At 41.6% G+C, this 23,990-nt stretch overlaps 1 protein-coding gene across 3 annotated transcripts in view; it reads right to left on the reverse strand.

Moving 5' to 3' along the window:
* The window catches only part of SLC7A1 (solute carrier family 7 member 1), a 63,983-nt gene extending 41,020 nt beyond the window's left edge, over positions 1–22,963 (reverse strand). Inside the window, exon 1 of one of the 3 annotated variants that reach the window (XM_033949484.1) lies at positions 22,747–22,963. The gene's annotated coding sequence lies outside the window, so the exon portion shown is untranslated. Of the gene's footprint in view, positions 1–6,927; positions 6,949–22,741 lie in introns of those variants that run through there. The other 2 variants (XM_033949485.1, XM_033949486.1) reach the window with 2 other exon arrangements.
* Positions 22,964–23,990: the final 1,027 nt, after the last annotated feature.

Raw genomic sequence — 23,990 nt, forward strand, 5'->3', positions numbered from 1 at the left:
TCAGGTAAGACAATTTTTCTTTCCTTGTCATAAGCAGCAGATGAATCCAGAGATGAGTAGGATGTAGCAAAGCAGTCCTCAGTAGGGCAGGACAGTGAACAGAACTGAGAAAGAACGAGACACCACCCCCCCAAGGAATTGAAGGATAGGCCAAAGTAGAACTGCTGTCTCCAAGAAACACAAGGATTGCCCAACTGAAAGAGCTCTACCAAAGGTGGAACTATCTTCCCCACTGAAGGAATGACCAGAAACTGCATACCAGGACTCCAAAGAGCGAGACCTGTTTCACTCGATGCAAAGATTGACGTCAAACAAAATTGAACTTGAGCCCCCAGAGAAGACAAGGGAGCACACTACATGAAGCAAAATATGAGCAGTGTTCAAAGCTTAGGCCTAAAGAAACATAGAGATTTACTACAAACTACAATATGGAACAGAGGCAAAGAGGAACTTATGCACTGAATTCCATTGCTATTGTGCTGTGTATACTGAAAACTTAATAAAAATTTTAAAAAAAGGTCAAAAAGGTGCCCTTTTTTGTGAGGGAAAATGCGGTGGCAGCATGGAAGGAGGATGGGGTGGGGAAAAGATCTGGCACACCAGGTATACTCCCTAAAGTAGGCATTGCTTAGCCTAAACACTCCCAGCTTCACTGACATGAAAAACTCATTACAGGATCAAAGTAGCAAAGACAACCAGGAACTTGTGAAAGACCATTCATCTGCCTGCTGGAGACAGAGAATAAAGGGTTTACCAGAAAGCTTTCCATCCTATATGACAGAACTCAGTTTTTGTGTTTGTGCCTGCTAATGGATGGTCTACTGACTGTTCCTTCATTCAAAGACTTTTCTACACTCGAAACACTATCTTCTCCGTCACAGTCCCCTCCTTCTGGAATGCAATGCCAACACACCTCCACTTGGAACACTCTCTTGATAAATTCAAAATTAATCTCAAAACCTTTCTATTTCAAGATGCTTACCAAAATTCCAGTTAAGATCCTTTTACATTTCATTTTCTATGGTTAAAGAGAACCGCTTTTAAGAAGCAGACACCCCTCCCGTATTAATTATCTCCTTTCCCCCTCTTACTTCCCTTTTATTACTGCTTTTGACTTCGATGTAATTTTAAAATCTTCCCCCTCCCCAGTAACTTTTGTATCAGTTTTTGTCCATAACCTTGTCCTGGCATGATTTTGCCCCATTTTATTTTTTATCTCTCTTTTTAAAAATTATTTTTGCAAAATTATTTGTAAACCATCCAGATATTTGTTTGATGGTCGGTATATCAAATTGTAAATAAACTTGGAAACTTGGATAACCCACTCATCTTTGGATTCATCTGCTGCTGATGACAAGGAATCTGTTAGTTTCAATACAGATGATTCCAATAGGAGACAATTACTGCTCCATGTTGGGAATACCAAATTTGATTATGTAACAAGAAAGGAACCAAAACTTCAATAAATCATGACATTGACATTATACCAGCTTTATCTAATATAAAAGTTTTTATGGTACCTTTTTCAAGCACATCCTTTACCCCTACTTCGTACTGCAAATTCAAATTTTACAAGAAATTACCACCTTCCTCTTAGTTGCCACAAAGAATTGCCAATGACAGTAGTCTGTAGTGTGTAATTCCATGGGTAAATGCCATTACTAACTCAAAAAACATGGACTGCACACACTAAGGGGGTCTTTCACAAAGCCACAGTATTAGTGATGCTGCTGCAGTAAATGCACCAAAGCCCATTCAATTCCTTTGGGCTTCAGTAAATTTACCATGGCAGTATCGCTGCCCCCTAGGCATGGCTCCTACACAAAACGCCCTCTATAATATCAGGTGCAAAGTGACTGGATAATCATATTGAAGTAAGTTAAACTGCTTTTAACTGTCTTTAAAAAAGTTTTTAAAAAATGCTGTCAAAGTAAAATGTCATACAAAGCCCTGCTTCTTTTGCCAAGTATATTTTATTTAGCTTTGATGAACTGCTTATCTTCAGGGCCTTGAAATACTTCATATTTTTTCTAGAACAAATATTTAGGTTTGTTGTGGAACCAAGATAAAAGAACCATAGACAGATCTCTAGTTCTTAAATTATATGCAAAAGCTCTTTTAATCTCATTTGTTGTGGTCTTAACAAGATTATAAGGTCTATAGAACAGGGAGAGATTTTATTTGATCTGTTCAACTCTATATTTCTAGTAGTGCTATAGAAAAGATAAATAGTAGGAAGAAAAAGCTAAATTATGGAGTGTAAAATCGACAGAACCGCACAAGTATGCAATCAGAGAAGTTTTTGTTTTATGGTGCCTTACTATGGGTTTGCATATCTCTAGTAACTACCATCATGAAAATGTTCACAGACCAACTGCAAGTTATTCCCTGACCCCCCCACCCAGGCCTGATATCTCCAACATTTGTTCCTATGTTTTATGTGACAAGTATACCGTAACTAGCTGTAGGGCTGTGCTTATGAAGTGAGTCGCATTCAGCAATTGGACTGAAAATTTCCAATGCACAAAATTTCTGTAGTTACCACTACACAGAACAAATGTGGTCAAATTTACTATTCTGGAATAAATTTGGGTCCCATAGGCAGAGCCGCAGTTAGGGGATGGCAAACAGGGCAACTATCCTGGATCCAGCAGCTCCAGGGGGCCCCATGGTCTGGGCATCTCTTCCCTTTGTCGGGCCATCTCCCTCCCTTCCCCTCATCTTCTTGGCACTTTTCCAAACCAAAGTTCTCTCTCTCAGAGGGACCCCGATGTGTTAGCCATTCTCATGTAGCTGCCCTGAAGCTTCTTCTTTGATACAACTTCCCGTTTCCACTGGATCGCATCAGAAGAGAAGCTGCGGGACAGCCACATGCAACTAGTGAGAACGGCTGCCGAGTCAGGGCCCCTCTGAGAGAGAAAACTTTGGGGAGATGGCCCAACAAGGGGAAGAGGTTAAATGGCATTTTAGGTTTATTGTGTGGAGAAAGAGGGAGTCAGATGCTGGATAGAAGGAGGGGGCGGGGGTGAGAGGGGAGCAGACGCTGAATGGAAGTGGTAAATAGAGAGAAAAGGCACACGCTGGATGGAAGTGGGGAGGAGAGAGAGAGGAGCAGACGCTGGATGGAAGTTGGAAGGAGAGAGAAAAAAAGGGCATATGCTGGATTGGGGGAAATACTGGAAGGGGTGAGGGAAAGAAGTGGAAATCTGTAGATAAACACAATGAAAAGACGGAAATTGAAGACTGGATAGAAAGAAAGAAGACTGGATAGAAAGAAAGAATTTAATCTAGACAGAGGCAGAAAATAAATTGAGAAGGAAGACCAGGGTGAAAAGGAAAGGGAAGGGAGAGGAGATATGCCAGAGCATGGGGGAAAGGGGGAGATGACAAATGCCAGATCTGGGGGAAGGAAGAGATATGCTAAAATCCACTGGGGAGGGGATGGCGAGATGGAAGGAAAGAAGACAGATGCCACACCATGGGGGGAACAGAGGGATACCAATTGCCATACCAATAGGTGGAGGGAAAGATGGAAGTTAGAGGCAGACAGTTTCTGGAAGAGGCATAGAAAGACAGCAGATGCCAATAGAAAGAGACAGAAAGAGGGCCGACAGAAGATGAAGAAAGCAGAAACCAGACAACAAAGAGAAAAAAAATGATTCTATTTTTTTTATTTATTGCAGCTGTGTTGATAACTTTCATAAATAGAAAAGGAAGCAAGGTGATCCTTTCTATTGGACTAATTTTAATACAATTTTGTCTAATTCAGAGACCAAAACCCCCTTCCTCAGGTCAGGACAGGGATACTGTAATAGCAGTATACTTTACTGACCTGAAGAAAGAGGTTTTGACCTCTAAAAGCTAACTGAGAAATGAATTAGTTCAATAACATGGCGGGCAATAAATTTTCTTCCCGCCATGCCCCATGCCTCTTATCCAAATGCAATACCTAAGTTGGTAGGCTTCCCAAAGTCCTGCTGGCTGAAGATTTCTTCCTCTAGTTCGGTAGCCAAAACTCTTCAAGTTCTGTAGCTGGTGGCAGCTCAGAGAGACACTGCTGCTAGCTGCAGAGCTTGGAGATTACTGGCTGCCAGACTGGAAGAGGTGGTCTTCAACTGGCAGGGTTTTGGGATCCCCACCAGCCACAGCATGGGAAATGGCTAATTTTTGATATACCTGGGCCTGGGATCCCTGTATGGTCAGTACAGAAAGAAGTGTATATCTGTTTTTATTTCTCCAGTGTTGTAATACTTGCTGAGTTTAATTTCTTGGGGCTCCCAGTTCAATTTCTATTTTTGATCCTTTGGTAAAGGTCTGTCTGTGTTTTGTGTGGAAAGTCATTTAAAGTTGTTTTGTGTATGGTAGTAATGGGAGGTGGGGGATATCGGGGTGTGTGTGTGTGTATGTGTGTTAGTAATGGGAGATGGGGGATATCGGGGGGGGGGGGTATGTGTGGTAGTAATGGGAGACGGGGATATCAGAGGGTATGTGTGGTAGTAACGGGAGGTGGGTATATCGGGGGGGGGGGAGGAGTTCCAGAGAGGAGAGGGGAAAGGGGCCCCCTCCTTAATTTCTGCCCTGGGCCCCAGCCTGTCTAAAAACAGCCCTGCTCATAGGCTTTCATTAATTATAGTTGTTTAGAAACAGGGATGTTCATGTGTGACAATTTAAAGATGAATTCTACTTGAATAGTCAAGTGATGGTTTACAATAATTTAATAAACAGTAGATGGACAGTAGATGGACTCAATGGTGCAGCAAGATCTATAAAGCAAAAGAAAAGCATGTGGGACTCAAGAATTGGTATAAAGAACCTTGAGGTTTACAAATACCTTTCCATTCTATAATGGTATTCTATGGACTACAGTATACCAAATGTTACTGGAATATTTACTGCAACTATTTTATTGGACATGAAATTACGAGTATATGTTGAGGGGACTAGCAACAAGCAGTCTGTTTACAGACTCTACCCACGCAGAGTGAGGGAGGGCAAACTTGGGAGGGGAGGTGGACCAAAAATGTGTGTTGGGGGAGGAAGGCACATGGATGCTGGATCTGCAGAGTGAAGGGCAGGAGAGATGGATGGATGCTTGACCCATAAGTGGGGGTGGGGGGAGAGAAAAAATGACCCAGACCAGAAAGAAGGATAAGAAGAACAGATGCTGGTCCAACAAGTGGGGGTGGTAGATTGATAAGAGAGGAAGAGAGCGACTCAGATCAGAAAGGTGAGGTGGGAAGAAAAACAAAACTAGTATTTAATAATAATTCTCAAGCAACCAGAAACTTATCCAGCATCTACCAATCCCCATGGGTGCCAATTAAATGAGTCTAAATATATAATTAAAAAAAAAAAAGAGACGGACGATGGCCCATATATTAAATATTCAAAAGGCCCTCTTTAGGAGGCAATTTCAGAAATATCTACATTCAGAACACTACACGGTACCTGCTCCTGGTTAACACAGAAGCACTAACCATCTTATCTTAGACTCAAGCTGCATATAGTTTTTAAAAAAAGCTAGTGATGTCAAAAAAACACCATCCATCGTGGCAAAACAGTTGGATCACATTATTCTGCTACAAAACAAATGCTCCCAGGAACAGGGAGAATTCTTCAACAATAAGACCTCATAGCCTATAATGTTCAGTCAGGGCATACTTTTGCTTGCCGACAACAAGATGATTTGAATTTGGGATACAGACCGTGTCCTACAGATTAGAGAATGGCACGGGGAAAATATTTATCACCGTTCCTGCCCTGTTCCCATGAGCTCATCCCTGTCCCATTCCCATGAGCTTAGTCCCTGTCCCCGCCCCACAAACTGTCAGATCCCATCTGCACAAGCCTCAAATAGTTATGATTTTATACTGAATTTATTTTATTAAAGTATAAAAAGAGACAATACTCTGTACAATTGTCATTTTATAAACAAATAATACAGAGCAAGGATCAACAAGACCCCTGTCTCCCCTCCCTTTCACAAATATCCCCTCCACTATTGTGAAAACTGAACAAAGCAAATTACTACAGAATGCTACATATAAAAATCAAGCTGACAGAATACTACAGTCACACATGGCAGGAATAGTGTTAGGGGAGTGCAACTGCCCCCTGGTCAGAGAGAGTGAGCCCTAAGCCAGTTGGAAGCTAAAAAAGCACAGCCTGGGCTTTGCGGTCCCCAGTTATGTCTAATACCAGCTCTAGCAGGATACGTATTTCAAATCTGAAATATTCTAATCACAAACTATAAAATAAATTTATTTTTTTCTACCTTTTGTTGTCTGGTAATTTTATTCTTCAAATCACATTGGTCTCAGGCTTTGGTTTTGGGTTCCTTCTGTCTTCATCATGGCATGGCTGGCTCCTGAAGGTAAAATAGGTGCAAGAGGAGCTGGGGAGATGTCGAGTCTGACACAGGTGCAATTTTTTTTACCACTGGAGCAAAACTTTTCATTGCTCCCGTGGGGCGGTAAAAGGTCCCCGTTCCTGCGGTAAACCAGTTGCAAATGTCTCCATTCCTGCGGATTTACCGCAGTGACCACGGTTTACCACGGTAAACGGTCCCCATGGCATTCTCTACTACAGATCAGAATAGCTGCTAGGGTAATGTAGGAATGAACCTTTGTAGGCAAAGGCAGCAAGCATGTACTGTTTAGTGTAGGGTACTGTGTAATAACTAACAACCACAGCTGTAAAAGGCCACAGTTGGTTAATGTCCCACAGTGTTGCCGTTATCTTTGAACACCTCTCTTTATTTTCACAGGGTGTTCAGAACATGTTAACAAGCAGATGGCAAGGATGTGTGGGAGTGCTGAGCATTAGTTACCCAAGCTATTAGTCATCCTGCACAGTCACTCAGTACTGATAAGGTTTTCCACAGATTATATATTTTTCCTTTTAAAAAAAGAAGAAAATTTAATTGACCTTCTGTAACATGGGAGAGAGGAATTTTTCTGCCAATCTTGGAGCACTGCAAGATAACTCAAGAACAACGAAGTTTAAGGACATCTGCAATAAAGAGCCAAGAGGTAAATACGATACATCTTCAGAAAGATTTCTCTACAGAATTACAAAAGTATAGTTTTGTATAACTGATGGAATATTATGAAGAATGTCACTTGCCTAAATATCAAACCCACTTTAGCTTCAATTTCCATGCTTATCTTTTTTTTTTAACCTTCAGCAACTATTGGTATGCAGTCACATTCTCAATTTTAACATCTTTGATTTGGTCCTAAGATTGCAAAGGGAACAAAATTGTCTCTACGGGAGTTTGCTTTAAATAGAATGATAAAATCTTCAGATCAAGAACCTTTAAATATTTCACAGGTTTTAGAAACATCTGAGAAGGATTTAGCATCACCAGCCACTATGATTATCACCTTAGCTTTGCCAATTGACAAAACATGGTTGTTAAAACTTTACTTTAAAAATAGACAAAAAAGCTTTCTTGGTTATAAAATATTAATGTTCCCAGATCTGGCACGGGAGACGCAAAGGCGCCGCCGTGAATTTCTTCTTTTGAAACCTGGGGTTTTATCCTTGGGGGCAACTTTTTATTTGAGACATCCGTGTAAGTGTATTGTATATTATCGTACGTTTAAATATGTGTTTTTTGAACCATCACAACTGACTAACTTCGTGGCTATGTCTCGTCTGAATGTTAACAATCTTTGAGCCCTATAATTTTAGATATTGTGACCCCTGTCTCAATGCTATAGCTCTCAGTTTTCTGTTATTATTACTGTTCTTTTTTTTTTTTTCGCCAAGTTTCTTTAATTCTTGGATCTTAATTTGTGGACTTGAGCATAAATAGTATATTTGTTAACTTAGGAATTATATTACTATTGTATTTGATATCCATTCTATTCTTGCTTTCTGTACAAGTGTAATACTTGAAATTTAAGTTGAAAATAATAAAAATATAATAAAAAAAAGAATGATAAAAAAAATCTAGCTGTTACAGAGCATAAGATGCTTTGAAATGCTTTGATAGCATAGTGCAAATGTAAACATCTGGACACCTAAAAGCAGGACCTAGCTAGTCCAGTAGACAGGTAAAAAAATGTGTAGACTGGATGAACCAAGTGTTCCTTTTTTTTTGCTAACATCTAAGTTTCTAAGATCTGCAAGAATATGGTCACAATTAGGAAATCTCTTCTACCATGGATGTACTAGTATGAGGAGAATTCAATAATTTATCTACCTGAGTATGAAAGAAAGAAGAGAGCGTGTTAAAACAAGTCTGTGCATGTTATGATATGCCTCAAAGTTACATATGCACAATTGCAGCTCAGTGCGAGTAACATTCCAAGAGACAGGATGTCAGGAGAGTCCTTGTGTGAATCAAGTAAGAAACTGCTGGATTTGGAAAACCATTCAGGGATAAAATTTCTTACAAAAGAAGGAAAAAAAGCCATAGATCATCCATGAAAACATGACTGCAATTTATGGCGAGTCTGCTCCATCATCCTACAAAGTAAAAAGTGGGGTAGAGTCCGTTGAAGATGACCCTCACACTGGACAGCCTGTGGAAGCAACTTCCACAGAAACGTGCAAGAAAGTAGAGGATTAAATTTTTATCAGACTGACAAATTAAGGTTTCCTGAATAGCTGAAGAAATGGACATCTTGGCAGGTACACTTTGTAAAATGATTCATGAAAAGGTGGGCATCGGAGGAAGATTTCTTACCTGATATGCCAAAACGGAGGGGCCAAAGCGTCGCTGCCGCCTCACGGCACTCCGGATGCATCAGGTGTCGGTGGAGTCGGGAGGCAGCCTGCTGAGGACACAAGGTATAGGCGAGGCCGCTGCAGTTCCTCCTGGGCTAGAAATAACTTTGAGCCCCAATGTTAGGGCTCCACCCCCCTAACCTCAGAGCACTAGCTCCCCCAGGGGCTAGGAAACCCCAGAGCTTGGCATTTTCTCTTCCCCAGAGGCGAGTGTTATCCGAGTGGTGAGCCTGGAAGCTGGAACCCCAATTCTAGGGACTCCAGCTGGATCATCGGAGGCTATGATAACATCGGTGGACATATTGGGCCAAGCAGGCGGACAACAGGAAGGTTTACAGACTAGTGAGAGTATCCTTACTATTAAACCTTTTGATATTACCTGAGAGACCAGAAGTGGTAACCCTGGAGTCTTTATGGGATCTTATGGCTGGTTTTGTGAAGTCAGTATACAATAAGAATCAATACTCCACTCATATGAAATGATCTATATTCCGTCACTCATTCTTATACTTGTCTTAAATCAGTTGATTAGTCATGTATTGAGCATTTTATAAGCATTTTTTAAGCACATTGTTTGTGCAGGAAAAGGCCTCAGAGTTAAGGAGTACATTTTTGAAGCTTTGGTTTTGTGAAGGCCATAAGTCCCAATCTTCAGCAATTTGAAAGGAAACTATTGGAACATTGAAAAGAGTTAAAAGATATGAAAGTTGAAGTGACTGCCTCTAATCTTTTGCTTCAGAAACATGACCAGGACATAATAACTTTTAAAGCAATTGCATGAGAATTTGATAAAAAAAATAATGTTAATCTTAGAAGAAAAGTGGAAATGCTTGAAAACAACTCAAGGTATAATAATTTAAGATTGATTAATTTCCTTAGGATTGCATCTGTAACCCCTAGGGAAATGCTTAAAAGATATTTACTAGAAATATTGGATATTTTGGAGGAAATGTTGCCTCCATTTTCTTCAGTATACTATCTTCCTAGAAAAAGTCAAGTTAAAAAATCTTCTTTAAACGTATCTGAAATGTTGCAAATATCTGATAAAGAGGCAGCAGTGCCATCCACTTTGATCATATCAGTAGCTCTTTCAATTGATAAAACATGATTGTTAAAACTTTTCTTCAAAAATAGGCAAAAAGAATTTATAGATTTAAAAGTACAAATGTTTCCTGATTTGGTACGAGAGACGCACCGTCGTTGTTGAGAATTTTTGTTATTGAAGCCTGGGGTTACATCTTTGGGTGCCGCTTTTTATTTGCGGCACTCTTGTAAATGTATTGTTCTATATCAAGCTGTTAAATATGTCTTTTATGAACCAAACCAGTTGACAACCTTTTTGTCTCTAACCTGTTTGGAAAAAGAACAACCCTGAGCTCTATTTTGATGGAATATATGCCTAACTCAATGCTTTGACCAGCCTTAATCTTAATGGAATTTTCTTTTGTTTTTCTCGCTTGATTATAACATTTTGGATTCAATTTGAGGACTTGAGCATAATTAGTCAAATTTACTTCTGTTTTCTTGATATTGTTTTATATGATGGAATTGATATGTCTAATTTTTCTTTCTGTAAAAGTTATGCTTGGTAATTAAGATTGAAAATCTAATAAAACTTTAAATATAGGAAAAGGTGGGCATGTTCAAGGTTAGTGCAATGGAAGATTAGGTTCTGACCACTGGTAATCTTGTTAGTTCTTGACAGAATCAGTATGAAAAGGTTTTGGAGAGATTCCGAGGAGATGGAGGTTTAGGATGGATCCATCTGACAGGCAGCCTGAAGATGGAGTCAATGCAGTGGAAGCACAAGTCATCCCCCATCCCAACAAAGTTCAAGACAGAAAATCCTGCAGGCAAAGTCATGGCAACGTCTTCCGGGATGAAGGACTTTTGCTTCTGGAGTTCATGCAACACAAGAACCACAACCAGGGAGAGTTACACCAACACAATGATCGATTTGCAGGAGTCAATCAAGGAGAAAAGATGAGGAAAACTCACAGCAGGCATGCTGCTTCTTCACGACAATATGCCTGTGCATGTCATGACAATCACAGGCTGCCATCTTGGGTTTCAGCAGCTGAACCATCCACCCTACAGTACTGACCTGGCTCCCTCGGATTATTTCCTGTTCTGAGTTTTGAAGAAATCTATCCATGGACAGTGGTTTTCAAGTGATGAAGACATTAAGGAATCTGTAATGTCCTAGTTTAAAGATCAAACAGAATAATTCTTTTCAAAGGGGTTACGGTCATTGCAGGAAAAGTGGATGACATGGAGCTATCAGGGGCCTATATTAAAAAATAAAAAAATATTTTTGAAAACTCTTTCCTACTGAGGTAGATAAATTATTGAACACTCCTCATAGCTTTCGTCATTTCTATAATACAAACTGCCTTTCTTTTCATTGATTCTGGAGCAGCAACTAGGAGAAAAATCATAATTCATCTTTTGAGAGCCTACACCAGCCAGCCTCAGCCACCCAAATAAATAATAATAATTTTCTTGGCAGCTAGCATATTGGACTAGCAGAGTGGAAGCAAGTATTTAGAACTCTAGTGAGGGCTCTGGAAGGGGTGGGATGGGATGTGAATTCAACAGGGATGTTAGGTTTAATATTTTAGTAGATGGTATGGGGTCATAAGTGTTACTCCTGGTGGAATTCTGCGCAATTGCGCAGTGCAGAATTTTGCACATGCTGTGCAGAATTACGCATAAACCTTCCATTCTACTCCTGTTCCCGTCACCTCCTTCCACACGTGGGTCTGGCCTCTCTCCCTTCAACTGTCTCTCCCACCCACCCAGCCATGAGATCAGACAAACCTACAACCTCCCAAAGAAGCAACAATGGCAGCAGCTGGCCGGCAGAGGCAGCGGTTAACATGCAGCTTGTGGCTGACCCTGCTGGGGGCCTTCCTTCTGCTGTATCACTTCCTGTAAATGGATGACAAAGCAGAAGGAAGGTCACGGTAGGGCTGACTGCGAGCAGCCTGTTCAGAGTGCTGCCTCTGTTAGCCAGTTGCCGCCAATACTGCTGCTCTGGGAGGCTCGCAGGTATGTCTGATCTCACAGAGAGGTGGGTTGGCTGGCCAGAGAGCCAGACTCACACAGGAGAGATGGAATGAATGCTAGACCATAATTTGGGAGGGGGGACATGGATTCTAAACCTGCAAGGAGAGGAGGAGGAAGAGAGGGGATGGGGCATGGATGATGGACCAGTAAGTAGAGGGGAAAGGGAAACCCAGGATAGAAGGGGGGTGAGAAGGAAGAGATGCTTGATCATAGGAAGAGAGAGATGCCAAACCATGGGGAGTTGGGAAGAGATTCAGGGTGCAAATGATTGAGGTGGTGAGTGGGGTGATGGGACATGGATGCTGGACCTGCAGGAAGGGAGGAAGAGATTCTTAGCTAGTGGAAAGAGAGAGAGAAATGCCAGACTATGGGGACCAAGTAGGGGATTCAGGGTGCAAACGAGAGAGGGGTGAGATTTAGAGGGAGAAAGAACTGCGGTTGGAATGAGAGTGTGAACTGAGGAGACTGGACCCTCAGAGAGGAAAAAGGCAGTATGGAATTTTAGGCCTCAGGATAGGAGAATTCTATACAAAACACTACAAATTAACTGCAGAATTCTGCCAGGAGTATAAGAGTTGAAACTTCCCACCTTCATGTATACTGTTCATAGCAATTTGTATCCTCGAACTTACCTTTTGGGGTAGTATTTGTTTTAAAGTTTGTTATGTTCAACACAAACCAAATTATGTCACATCTTCAGTTAGCATTTATCTTTTAATAAATAAAAAGGTTAAACTAGAACTCCAAGATTATTCGCTTCCTGAACTCTAAAGGTCAGGAAGGTCATAGAATTATTAATCTTGATCCAAAGAAATGAATCCCAGAAATTTGTCCATTATGTATCAAACTTGTGATTTATTCCCCCAGATATGTATTGTTTTGCTCTTCTGAGTAAGAACAATCAATATTTGACCAATATCTCTTCTATTTACCCTTTTACATTTTGTGTGTAAACCGCTTGGAATAACTTGTGCCAAGAAAGTGGTACATACATTTTGATAAATAAGAATTTTGGAACAGTTCTGGACTGAAATTAAACCTGATCCCAAACTCAACTATGAAAAGTTGCAGCTTTATTGCATGACTAGTATATAAGCCCGTTACATTAATGGATGCAAGAATAAATGTGTCTGTCTGTCTGTCTCTCTCCTTGGCCACTGTCTGTCTTTCTTTCTGTCTCTTTCCTTGGCCGCTGTCTGTCTCTCTCTCTGTCTGTCTTTATTTATTTCTGTCTCTCTCCTTGGCCACTGTTTGTCTGTTTCTCGTGCCCTTTCTCCCACCTACCTGTATTTCTGTCTGTCTGTCTTTATTTCCGTCTGGCTCTCTATCTCCCTGCCCGTCTGTTTCTCGTGCCCCTTCTCCCACCTACTTGTATTTCTGTGTTTGTGTCTTTATTTCTGTCTATCTCCATGCCCCCTGCCTTTCTTTTTCTCGTGGCCCTTCTCCCACGTACCTTTTTTTTTTAAAGAGTGCAAAGGGCAAATGGCACACAGAAACCGCTGCTGACTCCAGCTGTAGAAGTGTAGGAAAGCGCCGCACGTGCTGAAAACCGCCACCCGCACACACGCCGCTACTACCATGTCTCTGCCTACTCTGCCATGGAGCTACGGATCACAGAGGCAGGAGTGCGCATGTGCGCTTAGAGTTTTATTATTATTGATGCTGAGAAATCTAACTTATGCTGAAACTCCTTAGCGAACAAGTGGCAGTCTCAATACATTTGTTGTAAAGAACAAGGCTCTTTCTTATCAACTGTTATTAGCTATACATAAATATATAAAGAAATATATAAATATATAAAGAAATACATGTCAAACCTCCCTCACCAGATGACTACTTGTTTTTAGGATAAGAACAAAATTTTGCAAAAGCAGCTTTTCACGCTGCTACTATGAGAGATAGTATATGTATTATGTTAAAAAAAAGATTTGCTGCTATGCAAAATTTGCTCATTAGCAATTAGGGTATAATAAAACTATATTTATTAATATATTTCTACCATGTCCATTTACATATGTAGAAATACCATAATGCACGTGAAAAACACAGTTTAGTAGATTAGCCTTAAAAAATGCTAGTTAAATATTTATAGAAACAAAAATATCATCCTAAATGAAACAGAGGAACTTGTTCTTTTCAAAAATTTTGGTAGGGGGTAGCTTCTACTACAAAGAGACCACAACAGAAAATGCTAATTTTCAGACCAACTTTCCATATTCTTGAAGGCATTAAAAAGAATATCATTATATACCATAAAATCATTGCAGTCTATCAAATTTAACTTCTTTAGCATAGCTGTGGCATCCAGTTACCTCTGGCTTCCCCTTCTCTCCTTTGGAACTAAAAGCGCCTCTATGCTTACCTCGGGCTCTCAAACTGCAATATGGTTTTTGTCCCCACATTTCCAATGGGAGATCATTTCGTACATTCACCAACCTTTCTATATAATTTTCTAAAGCTAGTCCTGGGTCCATGCCTTTTAAAAGCCTCACATCATGGTCACTAGTTCTAGAATTTTCTTTCCCCAAGAAATGTTTTGCTTCTTCTGTACTTATAGTTGTGTAAAGTATCTGAATACATCTCTCTTCACAATGGGAATGCACCTCTACCTGCCAAAAACTACACTAACCACAGGAACACTGAATAGAAATATTCCCATTGCAGATATCAGAAACATACTCCCAGGGTAGAACATTTAGGATCAGCTGTTGGTCTGTTTAAAAAGAAAACAAAGACCTTTGGCATAAGGATCTCTTCATAGTACTGGGAAGATGATTTCATGTAGGTATATTTTACTTCGAGTTGAAAAATCCCCATAAAAGGGTTATTAGATTAATTTTCTAGCAAAGAGGTAAAAACAGAAAAAGTAATGCACCAATGACTGCATAAATTAAAGTATCCTCAGTAATTTTCTAGCTTATCTTATCATTTAAAAGACAGAAGGCCCATGGTATACGTACAGGCACAGTTTTAAAATTCAGTCATTAAACAAATATTCAACCAGCTAATTTAAAACACAGATGTGCTAAAAAAACAAACTATTTCCCTAAAGATTATACCAGAGTTTCTCAACATGCAGTAAGCATACCCTTAGGAGTACATGGCACTGCACAGGTCTCCCGCCCCCTTCCTCTTTAAAGGCCGCTGCCGCTACTGGGGATCCTATGCCCTCCTTCCTGCCCGCTGGCCTCCACCAAAGCCGACCAGGAAGGCTTCCCTCCAATGTCAGAGCTGATGTCGGAGGGAAGCCTTCTGGGTCAGTAGGGGATTCCCAGTTACCTCCTTCTAGGTGGACTGCTGCTTCCTGCCTTCAGCAGAACTTGTTGCACGGACGTGTTCAGCAGCTCTTACATGCTGCACGTGGCTGACCCGGAAGTCTTCTCTCTGACGTCAGAGGGAAGGCTTGTGGGTCATCCACGTGCAGCATGTAAGAGCTGCTGAACATGTCCGTGCAACAAATTCTGCTGAAGGCAGGAAAGAGCAGCCCAGCTGGATGGCCCTGAAGGAAGCGAGTGCGGCCCTGGAGCGAGCAGGTAAGGGGGGAGGGACATGATCTGGAAGAAGGGAGGGCGTTGGGACAATGGGAGGGCCATGAATTTGGGACACAGAAGGAAGAGAGAGGGCACTAACTTGGGACATAGGAAAGGAATAAAAAGAATTGTTGGGCATGGATATGTGAGTGAAAGGGAAAGAAATGGTGCATGGGGAAAGGAAGAAAAGAGGAAAATTGGCATAGAGAGAGGAGTGAGGTAGCGATGCATGATGGGGAAGAGAAGAACGAGAGGGAGAAATGTTGGATATGGTGGTGGAGAGGGAACAGAGGGACAGATTAAAGAAGATGTAAGGTGGAGGAATGTTGGACATAGTGATGGAGAGAGAACTGTGGCATGGTGCTGGAGAGGAGTGATAGGAGAAATGGGCATGGGGCTGGTGGGCAGTAGTGAAAAATGCTGCATAAGATCTGGGAGATGAGAGAGGGAGAAATGTTGAATGTGGGGGGTAGGAGAGGGGGGTAGGAGAGATGCACCCTGGATATCTCTCTTTCCCCACTCCCTTTGCATCTGGATGCATCCGGAGAGGAGCCTAAGGCTCTGACTGGTCCAGACACACGAGGCCCCACCTATAAGAGGAGGGGAAGACCCATCATTTTGAAGAGGTGGGCCAGCATCCCTCCAGTCAGCCATCTGAAAGTAAGGGGAGGTCGTCGAATTTAGAAGTTTGCCTGAATACAGGCAGTCCCTGGTTTAAGAATACTCGACTTACAAACCGGGCTACTCCCTCTCCCTTCCTGTGCCAATGCGCCCCTCCTCTTCCCCCTCCGTTCCATGTCTCAAATTTGTGCCTCCCATGGGTATTTACCTCCTCTGGCCGACTCCCTTCTCCCAGCTGCATTTCTCTTTGCAAAGCAGCAAAGTGTCAAGAGGGAAGGCTTCCGGGTCAGCAGCCTGCATGCACAAGCTGCCGATCACGGCTTTGCAAAGATCAGGGGGCCACGTGCAGGAGCCGCTGCTTGTGGCATTGCTAGGAGAAGTGCGGCTGGGAGGAGGGAGCCAGCCAGAGGAGGTAAATGTGGGAGACATGAATTTGGGATGCGGAATGGAGGGGGATGACAAGGGGTGTGTTGAGACATGGAAGGGAGAAGGAGGGTCGCATTGGGACACAGAAGGAAGGGAAGAACAACATCGGACAAAGGATGGAGGAAAGGAGGGAGGGAAGCATGAACTTGGGACATAGGATGGAAGAATGGAGGAAGTAAGGGAATGATGCTGAGGTGGGTCGGGAATAGAAAGGGAGAAAGAAATATTGGACACGGTGGTGGGAGAGGCATAAGGTACAGATGCATGGAGCAGAGAGAGCTGAGAGGGAAAAATGTTGGATGTGGTCCTGGAGAGGGAATAGTGGGACTGATGAAGAAGAAAAATAAGTGTAAACCTATTTTTTCTATTTAAACTACAGTACTTTATTTTGAGGACTGTTTCTTTAATGTTCTTATAGATTGTATACTGTACAGGATCTGAGTTACATACAAATTCAACTTATAAAAATTATTTTTAAAAATCGAAACTCGTTCTTAAGCAGGGGACTGCCTGTACCATCCAATCTATCTCCAGAGCCACTGCTGAACTCCTAGCCCCGACTTATATCATTGCTACCACACTGACCATCTTTCCTTATAGGAGCAACTAGAAGTGCCGAAATGCAAAGAGAATGGTTCTAGCCTGCAGGTCTTTTGTAGATATCAAATGAATATGGAGTATACCATATGACCAGTCCATCAGACTTATATCTATGGCAAACCACCACCACCAGACTGGAAGGGGCAGGGAAATCCTTTTACAGAGATGGTAGATTTGAAAACTTATTTTTCTTAGCTTTTAATCTGCATTAGAGATGAAGGCTTTTTTTTTTTTTTTTGCTGTGATTGTGAGCTTTACTTAATTTGGACATATTTTATTATTGTACATCGCTTAGATTTGGTTGTGCCATGATTTACCATTTATCAAATTTTATATAAAGATTAAAAATAAATGGTCTGGAGAGAGTTCCACCACACCAGAAAGTTTCAAGATACTGCTGGCTGAAAGCTGAGCTTCAAATCAGATTTTTGTTTTTGTCTTCCATTTGTCTGTGTTGTTGAGTTAACTATTTTAAAAAGTATAAACTGCTCTGAAGCTTAGTACGGGCCATTTGGGTGGTATATCAAGTGGCAAATAAACCACTGGAACTTGAGACTCCTGTAAGTGTTACTGTACTGGTCTCCCATGTGGGTTCTAGTCCAGCTACAGAAGAGTCCCAATCTCAGGGTACACAAAAGGCCTTTTCCTGAATCCAGAGCTTGAACATGCACTCCTGGGTTTAACCTGCTGGGCAAGAGTACCTGCCCTGTTGCACAAGAAACTGCATTTTATCACAAGAGCTAAACAAGTTTATTTTTCTGTTTTACAAATAACTTTGCTGATATAAGAACATAAGAATTGTCGCTGCTGGGTCAGACCAGTGGTCCATCGTGCCCAGCAGTCCGTTCACATGGTGGCCCTTCGGTCAAAGACCAGTGCTCTAAAATGAGTCCAGCCTCACCTGCGTACGTTCAGGTTTAGCAAGAACTTGCCCAACTTTGTCTTGAATCCCTGGAGGGTGATTTCCCCTATAACAGACTCCGGAAGAGAGTTCCAGTTTTCTACCACTCTCTGGGTGAAGAAGAACTTCCTTATGGTTGTACGGAATTTATCCCCTTTTAACTTTAGAGAGTGCCCTCTCGTTCTAACTACCTTGGAGAGGGTGAACAACCTGTCTTTATCTACTAAGTCTATTCCCTTCAGTATTTTGAATGTTTCGATCATGTCCCTCTCAGTCTCCTCTTTTCAAGGAAGAAGAGGCCCAGTTTCTCCAATCTCTCACTGCACGGCCAAGTGTGTGAAAACATTCATACCACAGCACTTTTCTCAGGCTGGTTTGCTCAGTGTATATTTGGGTTCATCTTACAGACATTTGTTGCCATACATGACTTTTGGCCCACTCCAGAATTCAGCATAACAGATTGCTGTGATGGCATCTGAATTAGGATGTATGGAAAAGATCTCAAAACAGAAGCTAAAAACAAGGCAAGATTTGCTGTATTCATGTTTTTCATGCCACTGTATGCAGTCATTAAATACATTTAGGTCTTAAAAAAAACACTTAATACATTCTCATAGAGTCCATAAGTAAACATTTTAAAAGACAGTTGTGGAAGTTCATCATCCAAATACCAGAAGCAACACTACTACTAGTGTGATCAATTTTCAAATGTTTTTACCGGTGGGGGGGAGGGGGGAGCTTGAGGGGATTGCCCAACAAAGTGCAAGGATTTCATTTTAAAACCCCTTTAAGTGGTTTAAACTATAGATTGTCCCTGCAAAGTAGATTAGGGTCAACAGGTACTAAACGCATGCAGAGCAAAACCTGTCTCTCCGTTTTGAAAAGGGAAACTCTGCATGGAATCTTCCCTTCCAAAATGTGCTTGCAGGCCTATAGGGACATCCTAGTAGTGTCTCTCACAAACTTTTCCAAGCTGTGTCACACTAAACGTGTTTACCATTCCTCCCAAGCACTGGCACAATCTGCCTTTTCCCAGCATTCTCCTCTCTCCCTTGTTCATAGAAAGCACAGACAGTCAGTCCTCTGACATCATAACAGACTGCTTATATCCCGAGTCCCTGAAGCGCCTGCTTCTCCTACACAAGGTGAGGTGGTGTGGGCCCTACAGGACTAACAGACTACTCTCAAAGTCACCACACTTGTCAGGAAGTGTAGGAATCCAAATACTCTTGTCACGTATGACTAAAAGATGGTATAGAAAATTGTTAAATTAAACTAGTGGTTTCCAAACCCATCCTGAAGGGTGGTAGATGCGTGGAACAGTATCCTGGAAGAAGTTGTGGAGACAGAAACTGTCTGAATTCAATGAAGTGTGGGATAGGCACATGGGATCTCAGAGAGAGAAAGAGATAATGTTACTGCGGATGGGCAGACTAGATGGGCCATTTGGCCTTTATCTGCAATCAAGTTTCTGTTTCTATGATCTCTATCAGGTTTTCAGGATATCCACAATGAATATGCATGAGAAATCTGCATACTAAACTAGCGAACTACACTAAAACTAAGGAGATCAGAACTCTAGAGTATTTCCCATATCACCTTTATTTGACATACTAGTTTTTAAACCTGTTACATTAATGGGTGCTAGAATATATGTCTGTCTGTCTTTCGTTCTGTCTCTCTCCCTGGCCCCCTTTTGACTGTCTGTCTTTGTCTCTCTCCCTTGTCCTGTGTCTTTATTCCTTTCTTTCTTTCTGTCTGTCTGTCTCACTCCCACTGTCTGTCTTTCTATCTGTCTTCCCCCCCCCACCCACTTTACTTTGCAGCAGCCACAGCAGCATTACCTCCCCCAAATTCCGACTGGATGGATCCACATGAAAGATCTGAGTTATTTCACTTCATTTCCGATGGTCAAATCTTGTCTGAATATTTGCCCTGAACTGGGTCTTTAGACAATTGAAATCGGGGTGCAGGGGAGGGAGGGACTTGTAGTGCTATTGATAGCTTTCAGGCCAAGTTGCCAGCACCAGACCTCTTACAACTGAGATCCAGTGGGACCTCGGCTTCTTGTCCTTTCTGTGAATAAAAGACGAAAGCTCCAGCACCTCCCTTTCACCTGCTGAGCTCTTAGTAGGCCGCCCAGCCTTGGACAAAGTGCACCTCACTTCACCGAAAAACTCTGGTCTCGCCCTCCTGCTTTTTTTCCGCCTTCTTCGTTGCACCCTCAGACTTCAACTGGACAACAGTAAAGACTATATAATGGGATCAAGGTCAGTATGGAAAAAAAAAAAAGAAAGAAAACATTCCCTACCTGTATCATCAACTGCCTCGCGCATGCACACTCCTGCCGGACACGGACCTACAGATCAGGGATCACGAATACGCAGGTAAGAGTGCGCATGCGTGCTTAGGGTTTTATTATAGTAGATTAAGCAAAAAGAAAATAGAGCATTTAATATAAAACAGTAAAAATAGAGAAAGAAAATAATACCAGATGAAACTTAAGATAAAATGAAGTTCAAACCAAAATGCATTATAAATTGAACTTGTAGGCACTAACTTACAAAAGCAGAAATATTTGGACGTATTTATTATAAGTCCCACTGGGGCTTGAACTCTTCTAATCACTTATCTCAGTCCACTATATCCCACTGAGGCTTGCATCCTTCTATTTGAAAACTCATTGGGGTCAAAAAGGGACAAATTGTAACCCACTTGTTTCTGGAAGAGAAAAAAAAAATTCTCGACAAGGTCCTTGTTTCAGACAAAGCTGCTGTATCAGGAGAAAAGCAAGTGAGAAAACACTACAGTGGGAATTATATAATAAATACTACATCTAAATATTGCTGCTTTTGTGAGTTAGAGCCTAAATCAATGTTATTGTAAAGTTTGGGTTTTTGGTGAACAGGTTTTTCTCGGAGCAGCAGTCTGAGTTTATTACTGTTCTGTTTTTCCTGTCCTGTCCTGTTTTTCCTTTCCTGTCCTGATAGTAAAGGTGGCTTCTATAAGTAGCTATGCACTGAGCTAGCTAGCTGCACTGAAGTCTTTGAGGCTCATTTTTTTTTCAAATTTATTTGATTCAAGTCTCTTCCTGACAGTAGCAATTTTGAATTAACTGCAAACTGTTAAAATTATTATTTTTACAGTGGTGTATCCCGTATAGTGAATTTGTTCCTATGTAAATTGTGACTACATCATTAAGTATATTACTATCAGTATCTAACCTGCTGTGTAGTCAGATAGCATTTCTATATTTTAAACTTTTAAAACAAGTTTAAAAGAAAACCTTGATACATTATAAGTGATGTATAAGAGAAATAGAAGTATGCCCCCTTGAGTGTCAATTTTCAAATCACTTTACTGACAAAACCTCCACAAGATGACAAGCCATAAATAATGCCCAAAAGAACCGCAGCTTCCTAATAATTGCTACCTATACTATGCGTAATTCCAACTTAACCCAGTCTGGAACACTATTTTTGCCTTTAAACTATCTTAATAGAAAGTATCATTGCTAAAAATACACTAAAAGAAATAAACCTGTTTACCATAACATAAAACCAACTGTTTAAATCGGAAAAAAGTTACTTAATAGAAATCGCGATAGGATTAAACGGAATCTTCAAAAAGATATGTACCAAAAAAAATGACATTTCCCAAATAAGAGCGAATTCTACAAAAATGGATAGACACCCCCCCCCCCCCCAACACACACACACATTATACATGACTGAGTAGATGCAAAACAGTAAGAACTACTGTAGCTCTCACGTTATCGTCTTTGAAGAAGTGAAATGATTGTGTTTGAAAGCCAAAGCCTCGGGGCAAGTGCCTGCCTAGTAGCTATAATAGGCCCAACTCGCTTACTTTAAGGACACAGACACCTGGCTAAATTAAAACTTCGTGTCTCTTGCGACAGAACGGGGATTGCATCAGTTTGAAACCAAGCCAAAAGCCCGACCGGCGTGTATAAAACGCCAAACCTTCCCAGCACACATGGAAAATCCAGTTGACAGCAGCTTCAGCAAAGAAGCCACCACGGGCTCAAGAGCACACGTGTCACGCCTACCTAAAGCCAACTTGCTTTCCATGTGCCCTCCGGAAAAGGGAAGACCTCCGGTGACCCGTTATTAGCATCCCCCTAGCCCGGCAGCAATCACTAAGCTTAAAAAAAAAAAACAATTTTTTTTTTTTAAAAAAGGACTGGGATGGGGGGAACGATGGAATATTTTATTTTCTGCTTTAACAGGCTGGCTGAAATTAAAAGGTTTAACCCCAGCATCTGCCACTAGGAAGGCTAGAAGGAGAGAGCAGGGCACACACTGAACAACCTACAGAGCTCCATGTAAGGCCAGATCTGAGAAGCCAAAATCAGGACAGATGAGATAACCCTCCCTCAGCGCTCAGCAAAGGACACAAATACACGCGGAAGTTTCACTTCCAATTCAGTGACCACGGGAGGGGGAAAAAACCCCCACTATTAAAAGAGCAGCGCGTCGAGACAGGGACCCGCCCCGACCTAGCGAAAGACAGGAAATAAGTAAAGGAACCCACACACAATAAATACTACACCAAAGCCACCATGCTGCTTTCTAAGCACCTCACCAAAGTCACTTACAATAAAGTGTGCTACACAAAAAATAAAGAGAGATAAAAGGGGGAAGGGGGAGAGAGAAATATTAAATACTTCCGCGCGCGCTTCCAAGCGACTCTAGAAATAACCCACGTCACACATATACACCCGGCCCCGCGCCAAGGCGACCGGAATAACAGGAGAAGCCGCAGTTCCACTTGTTTCAGAGAAAGAAGAATAAAGGCGGAATACTAGCACACGGGAAGCCAGGTGGTCAGCTCGCACCTTACCTGCCCAGGCGGAGTGCACTGCAGGCTCTTTCGCTGTCAGCTGGAGTGAGGCAGGGAGGTCTCAGGACGATCGCAAGGCCGTGTGAACTACGTTCCGTGGGGATCTGCCGCTTTTCTTTCCACCCCTCCCCTCTTTCGCCCAGCAAGGCTGAATGAAGAAGCCACGCCACGAGCTGTAGAATTGCATCAGATCCGCCTCCTCGAGCATTGTGGGAAGAGAGGAAGGAGGAAGCGCTACGTGCGCTCTGTAGAAAACGAGTGGGCGGGCGGAACTAGGGGAACAAGTCCGTTGCCTGGGAAACTTGGTGCTCGGGCGCAGAGAGGTTGAAACGTTTTAAAGCGTGAGGGAGATTTTACAGACGGAAATATGCGTATGCAAATGGCAAAGAACGATAGAGTATTTGTTTTTCTTCCTTTCAAAGAATATGGAGTGCAGGTAGTATTGGGGAGGAGTTGAATACCATTTAATAGCTAAGAGTATAAGCATAGATTTCACAACCCTTATTTGTAGTTATAGGGAAGGATAAGGCAACAAATTAAGACGGAAAACGTGCTTATAGTAGATACCTTTCTACTGATTTCTTCTCTTAGATTTGTTTCAGAAAAGCAGAATAATTTCCGTTTAGTATGATTTTCCCTATTCACCCCCCTCCTTTTTTTACTTAGCCACTGTAGAGGTTTCTACCACAGCCTGGACCCCTAAATGCTCCGACACTTGATGTGCCATATTCCTAATGTAGCATCTGTGGGATTAGCAAGTGCCTTTTTGGATAGCTTCTTTGATAGTAACCATTTCTTAAACATTTGTAGCAGTTGCAATTATGCAAAGTGAGAGAGACAAATACAACGCTGCACATAAGTCTTTCAATTAGCTTCCCCCTGGAGAGAAACAATTCACACAGAGGCACACTGAACAATGGAGAGTCACTATACTCACGTTAACGTTATTCTTGCCTGTATTTATACTGTATGGAGGGGGGGAGGGATATGTATTTATTATATAATTTGATGAAATCAATTAAGTGCTGTTTATTTTGTGATTGTCCAGCACATCTTGTTGTAAACCACCTCAAACTTTCATGGCTTTGGCGGTATACAAGAATAAAATTATTATTATTATTACACTGTTTGATAACATGTTGCATTTGATGTTGGTTTCAAATTGAATAAATATATGAAAAAAAACCCTGCTCTCTTAAAGTCACTTCATTGGATTCCCATCCATTTCCAAATACAATTCAAAC

This window comes from Geotrypetes seraphini, chromosome 6 (genome assembly GCF_902459505.1).
Source record: "Geotrypetes seraphini chromosome 6, aGeoSer1.1, whole genome shotgun sequence".
In the NCBI taxonomy this organism is placed as follows: domain Eukaryota; kingdom Metazoa; phylum Chordata; class Amphibia; order Gymnophiona; family Dermophiidae; genus Geotrypetes; species Geotrypetes seraphini.